Consider the following 9,053-nt stretch of genomic DNA (forward strand, 5'->3'; position numbering starts at 1 on the left):
GCAGTGCTTTGGTCACCGTGTTAAAAATCATTGCATGTTGATTTATTAGACATGTCTGCTATCAAGCAGGGGAGTCTAAAAGTTTGACATTTTCGAGATGACATTGTGAGACAAAAAAGGAAGGTATTCATAAAACTTGGTTTTGCAATAATGCCTCATTCATCATTTACTACATTCATTTTCACCCAGATTACAACACAAAACTGTTGGTAAAACAGCATGTTTTTCTTTTTTTATACGGTTCACTGTACTGTATGAGTTTGGACACTGATAAAAGTGAGCACATGTAGATCTTAGAGTAAGACTATGGTTTAATTCTCTGTTACCTTAAAGTTAATAAAATCAACAGAAATTATGGAGTTGAGAGGTGTTCTTTCCAGGAAAAAAAGGATATTTGTAGTATTTTTATTGATGAAAAATAACCAAAAGTGATGCTTGAAGGAAATGCGTCACATCGTTCAGGACCTGTGAGTTCAAGACCACAAATTCTTTGCAGCGACGCCTTCAGTGCTTTTTCTAAGCTGAACTTTCTGTGACCGTGTGCAGAAGGACAGAACTGTGCCTCCAGATGGAAAGTCTAAAAATGACTCAGTCATTCTGAACATATCTTTATGTATGTAAGACACTGCAGAGGAATAGATTGTTGGTGTGAAACTTGCTCCCTATCAAGTAAGAGCTCACTGCTCCAAAGAAAATGACAACCTTCCCCGAAGATTTTATAGCAGGTTAAAAATAAAGGGAATGCAAATATGATGCAAACATAATCTATAATGTGTTTTTTTCCACTAAAACTGTTGCTCTTAAATAGATTCCTCCCTGTATTTGATCACATATAGCCTTTGTCAATTATCAACCTCTTCTTCTCTGTGTCCCCCTTCTATCTTTTGTTTAATTTGAAACAAAATATGTATGCAGTTTGGTTTTAGTTAAATATTAATGAACACAATGAATCTTTAAATTAAGTAAATCTTTTTATTCTTAAGCATATATATAGTTTTTTTATATATATATATTCTTCTCTCTCACAACTATTCTGAAGCATTACCAGATATTTCAATTATGTGATGACATCATCTAGCAACTTTTAGGCCCTAATAATAACTATTTTGTATTTAGAATGGGGTCTCTACACGATAGCTTGTTCTATTGGACAGAGCAGTTTCTTTAGTCTAGGAATGTGCACAAATAAACAAAATACTTTTTAATTTAAGAAAGGATATTTTAGATGAATTGTAATTACAAAAATATATATTAAATTAGTTTTTATTCTTTTATTTATATAATAAGTTATTTTTTTGTAATCTTAAATCATTTTGTTGCAAATGTTTAGAATTTGTTTTTAGATATTTGTTTCATTTATATACGTTTTTACCATTTTGTTTAATAAAAAATAAGGTATTAATAAGGTATTGATCAACACAAGTATCGTTTTATCTGGTAAATTATAAAATCATATTGGCTCAACTCTTTATTGCCTTAACCATCAAATCATTTTTGTAAATTTTTTATTTTTTTCAAATAGTTGCCACTGAAAACTTTGACCAATGGAAAAAAAAAAAAAATTTTCAAAAGGTTAAATCAGGGGTGGCGCAGTGATTACCACTGCTGCCTTGCAGCAAGACAGTTTGCATGTTCTCCCTGAGCATGCATGGGTTCTCTCCAGGTACTCAGGCTTCATCTCACAGGCCAAAAACATGACTGTTAGGTTAATTGGCTTCTAAATTCTCTGTGAGTGTGTGTGTGAATGGTTTTTTGTCTCTGTGTTGCCCTGCGATGGACTGGCAACCTGTCCAGGGTGTACTCCGCCTCTCCCCATAGACAGCTGGAGATAGGCACCAGCACCCCTCGCGACCCTGTTTGGGATAAGCGTGACAGAAAATGGATGGAAATGGATGGATGGATTAAATCAGATGTTATTTGTGGTGCTACAAGCATTTCCTTGCAGTTCAATGGACTTTATAAGCACTACATGTGTCTTATTGTATGAGTTTTGTTTTTCAAGAACAAAAATACTCCACAGATGCTGGAAACTCACATATGAAATATGATTTAGACTGAATCAGATGCTTAGTTTGGAGTCAGTTTTTTGAATCTCTTAGACATAATGGGTTGTGGATATATTGGAAGAAGAATTTGTAATAAACAACCAGGTTTTGAGGTAGAACCATATGGAAGCTTCACAGATGCATTAAAGGACAGAAAGGATTTGAATTCCGACCAGCTCCAAGGAATTGATATAGCAGCTGACCAAATAATACTGGATATATATGTCCCAAAAGCAAAAACGAGTGCAGGCATCCTCCAAGCAGCAAACGTTGCCTAATTTTGTGACCTACACCTATAGGTGAAACTTGCACGTCTGGATCATTACTGTTGGCATTCAGTTCTGAAGCTGTCAATAGTCATTGCTGCCACCCTCTGTTTTAGTGGGACGAACCACTTGTTTCCTTCTTAAATAACCATCTTCCAATGTCAAAGAATTCTTTTAAAAAATCATGTATTCGAATCATAATCTGTAAAAGGGGCTAATAGAAAGTACCAAAGTAACTTTTACTGAAAACTTTGATCCCGCCGAGCTAAAATTTTTGAAAAGACATTGAAAAGATGACATGACTTATGTGCAAACAACATCTATATTTGGTAGAAAAACGAAAGGTGAAAAAAAATTATTTTCAGATTGTTGAAAAGATGCTGAAAACTGTGTTTTTTATTGACGTATTTTATTTATCTGTTACTGGACTAAAGTTTGACAAAATCAGACCGACTAAACACAGCCAAATTTTCAACATCTATTTCTGGGTGCTGATGAAGGTTCTCAGTCATCCAGGTCATAGTCATTCCGTAAAAATTCAAAAAATATCCACTGAACTTGGTTAACGACCTTTAACGACTGACCCTAAGAATCATAGACAGGTTTCAGATATTACAGGCTAACGATGGAACCAAACGACCCATTCATCGGTTACCATTTGCATGTTTCCAAGCGATACAAAGCTTTGTCTATATAAGGCTCAAACTCACTGCGGATCCAGACATTTGAATTGAGAAAGCTTCCTGGAGAAGTGGCGAAACATCTTTAAATCTTGGAAACCAAGTCCAGTGGATATTTTTTGAATTTTTACGGAATCTATTTCTGGGCTATTTCAGCGAAATCTAAATGACCTCTGGTGTTTGGGGGGATTTAGTTTAAGATTTAAAGTGACATTTAAAAAAGAGAAAACCCCTTCTTAAAATTTTATTTAAAATATTATCAGAGTAACTATACTTTTACTTAAAGACATTATTTTTGTAGTAACTCTGAATGTTTAACAGCCCATTAAACAAACAATTAAGATAAAATTTGTCCTTAATATAAAATAAAAGCAATTTAAAAAAAACAAAAAACAAAACAAAACCAACCTATAACTGCTTGAGCTCAGATAATAGAATGAAAATATCTGCTTCAACTGAAGTGAAGTTATATTTCTCTATTTTGCTATATCAACACACTGTTGTTGCCTCTTGGCAGTTCATAGAAGCACTAGTCAGCACGATCTGTTTGCCGAAAACTTTCTGTGCCTCATCACACTGAAGGAGCTAATTCCACACCGGGAGGCAGCTGCAGAATCTGCTCTCTAATAACACAAGTGGTGACGCAGCACATTGGCTTGATTCCAAACCAGCAAATCAGCGTGACAGCTACTTTAAGCTGCACATCACTGCTTTGGGCCCTGGTCCACCATTGCCTATATAATGCTCCATGTTTGTGAGTAGAATGTGAAGCATGTTAGGTTTGCTTTAAATGCTGTAAAACAAAACATGACTTAGCCGCCCAGTTTGAGAGTTACAGCCATGGGCAGATGGTGGTGAGATTTTTGGAATCAATTAATGAATATAGAATAGTAGCTAGGAAACACTGTCAGATTTCATGAAACTTTCAAGACTTTGGCAGTAAAACTGGGTCAGAGAAATGGATAGCATATAAAAAATGGAATGTAATTCATTGCTGAAGTTTGCGGGTAAGACCCTGGATAGTTTTAATAATTGTTAAGCTAAAGTGTCTCTAATAATTGTTCTGAATGTTAACAGACAAAATAGAAACAAAAAAAACTTGAAAGCTGAAAAGAATGAGAATGATTCTGCATTTAATAAAAAAAAAAAAATAGCAGCAAAATCTTTACCACGAATGGAAGTGAAACATAAGGAAGAATAAATCATGAGCAATGAACATCAAGCGCACTGCCTTTCAAATCACTGCTTCAATTAGTTTACGTCTGATTTAACTGAATGTAGTGTCAGTTATCATTCCAAATACACAGGCATACAATCAGTGTTCAGGCCACTGCAGAATTTGTTCAATCTTGTGTTAAATCTCTTTTCTATATAACTCTAATAATAAGCCTTTCATACACTCTGAAGGGACAAAGGGCTGATTTATCAAATGCGAGTACTCCAGGAAAATAGGTCACTTTCTCTCTTATTTAAGGATGCATCAATTAGGATGTGAATGTAGGATACACTCAAAGCACTCGCCAGCTCTCCGATCATGTACGCAGGTTTGGAAAAGTGTAGACTGCCTGAGCTGTGTTTATTGAGGGACTGTTTTTCATTAGTGGCTTGAGTGATGTATTATGTAGATCAGACCTGGTTGCATAAATCTTGGTTGCATAAAGTTGTTTGGTCTGAATATTATCGGAGACTAGACAGAAAATATTTAAATTAAAGACTTGCACACGTATTTTACAGGATGGAGGAAAATAGGGCAGCAAAAAAAAATTAAATCTTGGAATATACAAAATATTTTTGGTGAGCTGGTACTTAGCATAGAGTTTCTCAGGAGAATGGAGGATGGCTTGTACCTAAAAACAATGTTTTCGTAAAATGTGTGACTGTGTGTAAGATTAATTACTTACTGTGCAGAACTTTAGATACAATAGAAAGATGCAGCACCCTGTGTATCTCAGGTAAAATTTCACAGGTATTTATTTTTGTTTTTTGAAACAATTGAGGTGCTTTACATGATAAGTTTAATGGACACCAAAATCTTTAATTTTGCTGCTCAGCCCTCAGTCAGAAGAATCTCAATCTCCAAATACTCTCCTCTTTATCTTCAATGCCATTTCTGTGAATGAACATTGTTTGACAAGCACAGGAAATTGTAGCCTTATATGGAATCATCAGTGGGTAATTATGCAGATTTGCAATTCTCCTGAAAAATGTGCTATCTTACACATAGGTGGAATGCATCACGTTCATGAGGATCATTTACTATCATTTACTGAAGTTCGGCTGCTTTTTTTATTACTTATGTGAAATTTACGAAGAGAGAACTTTACAAAAATATTCACGGGAAATATATGAAACCTCTGCTGCATAACGCCCAGTATCTTTAAGCTGATGCATGTTTTTAAATGTTCTTTTATGTTAATGATGTTGCTTTCAAGCAATATAGGTTTTGGAAACCTAAACCCCATCTGTGCAGGCAATATCTCTGAAGACCTTTCTATAGAAAAGTTTTCATTTTTCTCATCACTCTAACTCTAGTTCCTTCGGGCAACATTTTAGTTGGCCCCTGCGGCAGGCCTGGGCTCTTAATTATCTCTTTTATGTTTATTGATTTGTTGACAATGAAGATTCTTTAAGCATTTCTTAAAAGCATAGCGATGTCACTTTATACTGTATTTTGTGACTAATAAGAAAATAAAAGAAAATAAAAGAAACTCTGAGACTGATACCTGCAAATTCTCAGTATTCCAGCTCTATGACCATTAAGTGGGTTTAAATTGCAGTAAAGGTTTTCAAACCTCCCAGTAGAGCAACGTGTATTTGGCGCGTTGCTGTTTTTCAACAACATGGAGGCCCATCCTCCTTAGAAAATAGCTACTGGCTTAAAGCCAGCATTTTAAGCCAGATTTAACTATACAGTTTCACTTCAGGGACGAAGGAAACACCTTTAAAGACCAAAATGTGCAGATTTTGGACAGAGATTTTGAAAAAATCTGATTTTTGAAAAAATGGTGAAGGAGGCCATATTTGTTAAAAAAAGAAGAGTCCTCACATAACACAGTGAAGACTGCTGTTTCAGCTTTCAAGCATCTACAATACGGTTGTGAAACTCATTCCAAAGAAATTACAGAAGCGCACTCATCATGATTATAATATCCAAACAAAAGACCTACCATACAACAAAAGTCCAACAAAGGTCTTTGATTTGCAAAAGATTCAGAATGTTCTTAGGAGGATAGACCTCCATGTTGTTTAAAAACATCAGTGCTCCAACCGCAGCTTGCTTTGGTGTGACTGCTGGCAGAATGGTGTAAAAATGTTTTCGAAAAAATTGAGCGAGAGTCCATTTGCTGTCCTCAGCTAAAGCTGTCCCTGATTTGACCATTTTATGAATGAGGGGGGAAATGTTGTGTGTAGACTGTTGTTACCGTAGAAAGAGCATGGGAGCATGCTGCACACAGAAACAGTTGTTGGCTAGCTGGTTGGCAGTTGTTAGTGTATAGATGAAGAGCAGAGCACAACACTTTTAAAACAGATAGTTTTCAGAAAACAGATAGTAGTTCGTTATCACAACAGGTTTTAGCAGCCCTGTGTTATGGACTGCTGCAACCTGTTATGAGTTTCGTGTTGTTGTTTATTTTATTTTAGCAAAACTGAGACCTAGTGGATGATATTTGTTCCAATTGGTGGTCTTTTTCTCATGTGAATGTTGGCTGTCTGGGAGAATATAGAAAATCTATGTCACAGATTTTGATTGAAAAACAGAACGGCATTTACACTGGATGGGAGGATCTTATTTCTGTCCAGGTTGGTGTCACAGATGCAGATGCAGGAACAGACCAGATAAGGCAACAATTATGAGAAAAAGCAGACATAGCATAAAGCTAGATGTTTGACTAAAAAATACTACAGAATATGAGAACTGAGATAGAATGAAGTACTGTAGAATGATGAAAAGTGATCCCCATGTCACCCCATTCTGAGGCCTATAGCAGCATAACTGTAGAGGTAGCTCATAATCACCTGAGCCACTCCAACTAAGCAGTGTTTATCAATTCTTCAGGTAACATCCATCCTTTCATTTGTTCTTTTTCCTCACATCTATCCAACAAACAGCCTCTCTTTTCAAGCCAACGCAGCTCAACTTTCCTTTCAGGCCTATGTGGTTCATTCTTTAGAACATTTTGAGAAATTATTTAGACCTTTTTATTTCACTACTATTTGTATTTGTATTTATTTATTTGAGGCCCTAATCAACACATTTTCATGGAGGTTACATTATCATGGCAACATCAATCAAGTTAGGGCGTGGTTTCCCGCTCGCAGCAGCAGACTAGTAAATTTACATAGTCTAATGACTGAAATGAAGAGGAAATATGCAAAAAAACGCATTCAGCTCATGAGAGACTATCTCCATGACCTCAGAGGGCACCTCAACATTTGGACACCTCTAACCAGGGAACCCTGCCTGTACCTTAAAAGTAAGAGCATGGTGCCGCCTCACACTTTCATAACTCTTTGTGCAGTTTAACATAACCATAGTAAATTAGAGTGTTCTTTTGATCTAGTGTTCTTTATGTAATGGAGAACTGTTCAATACTGTTTAAATAGTATAATAAAATAATTATTTCCTTGTGGTTTGCATTAAAGGATTTTGGAGCTAATAGAGTCACATGTGACATAAACACAGTGACACAGGTTCATCCCAGCTGACCAAATCTACGTTCTTATAGTGTTACTGCAAGTGTAGTTAATAATGCATATATGTACATAAGAACTGATGATGTCTGTGTGTTACAGACCCCGGTTGCATGCACTGAAGTGTATATGATAATAAAGTAGCGAATCTCAGTTTATTTAATTATTTATTCAATTTTATTTCAAAGAGGCCTATAGGCTCATAGGTCTATTGTCCAGAAATTTTTTTTACACCACCCCATGTTCAAAAGTACTTCCAGCGGCTCTGATATCAAGGATTGATTAGGAGCAACTTGTGTGTTAAGTCAACTGCCATTTTTGCTGGAAACAATTTTGAAACGATTCTCAAAGTCATGAATATTTTTTAAGCCTTGAAGATGTATCTGCAAATATCATCAGACTGCTAGGATGAAATGGTTTTTCCTCTCCGGGTTAAAGTTATACCAATTAATGTAATATTGCACGTGACTGTCAGCGCCAGTCCAACCAATCTTTCACCCTCGGTGTGTGACTCTCCCCACCATCACCTCGAGGTGACAGCCGCAGTGTCACATCATGGCAGCTTTACTCTTTCTTTAGGCTGTTGGTTAAAGAACAACAGTAGCAAATAAAACATTGCAGAAGGGAATTTGTAACAGAAGGATGATGTGGGTGAACTATATTACATTTTCTCAACAGTTGGCTTCTTTTACTCTTCTTGAGCAGACAGCAGCTGTGATATTGAAAGCTGTCTCGCTGATGACACAGGATGTGTTGGAAATAAGATTTATTCATAAAGACTTAATCCTTGACAGTAGGTTGTTTTTTTTAAGTTGTGTCCAATTTTTACTATTTTCACAGATTAATGTTTTTTATTTCCTGTGAGATCCACTGTCAGTAAAACTGAGTGGGATTCATGTGACAGCTCATTACAATGATTTCCAGTTGATGATCAGTGGTGACAGCAAAGATAGAGAAGGGAAGTACTGAATGTTAATGTTAAATGTCATATGTTCTTTGTACTGTATTTATTATTGACCACTTATTGTTACCAGTCTATCACTTACCTGTCATGTCCCGCACTTTATGTCAGTCTGTAAATGTCAGTCTTGTATATGTCTTGTCCTGGCATGGTATAGAGAGAAAACGTAATTTCATTTCCCTTGTATGTCTTGTGCTAATGAAGAAAGTGACAATAAAAGCTGACTTGACTTGACTGAAAGAAGGATACAGCGCTATCGGTAAGAGTTAGCATAAGGGAGGCTCTTTGAGGAGGTGGGTCTTTAGGAGTTGCCTAAAGATAGACAGCGACGCTGCTGTTCTTGATGCGCTTTGCACCATCTTAATACACCACATGAAAACACTATGGATTGTCTTAAGCGTGGTATATG

This window comes from Cyprinodon variegatus, unplaced genomic scaffold (genome assembly GCF_000732505.1).
Source record: "Cyprinodon variegatus isolate N-32 unplaced genomic scaffold, C_variegatus-1.0 Scaffold0, whole genome shotgun sequence".
Taxonomy (NCBI): domain Eukaryota; kingdom Metazoa; phylum Chordata; class Actinopteri; order Cyprinodontiformes; family Cyprinodontidae; genus Cyprinodon; species Cyprinodon variegatus.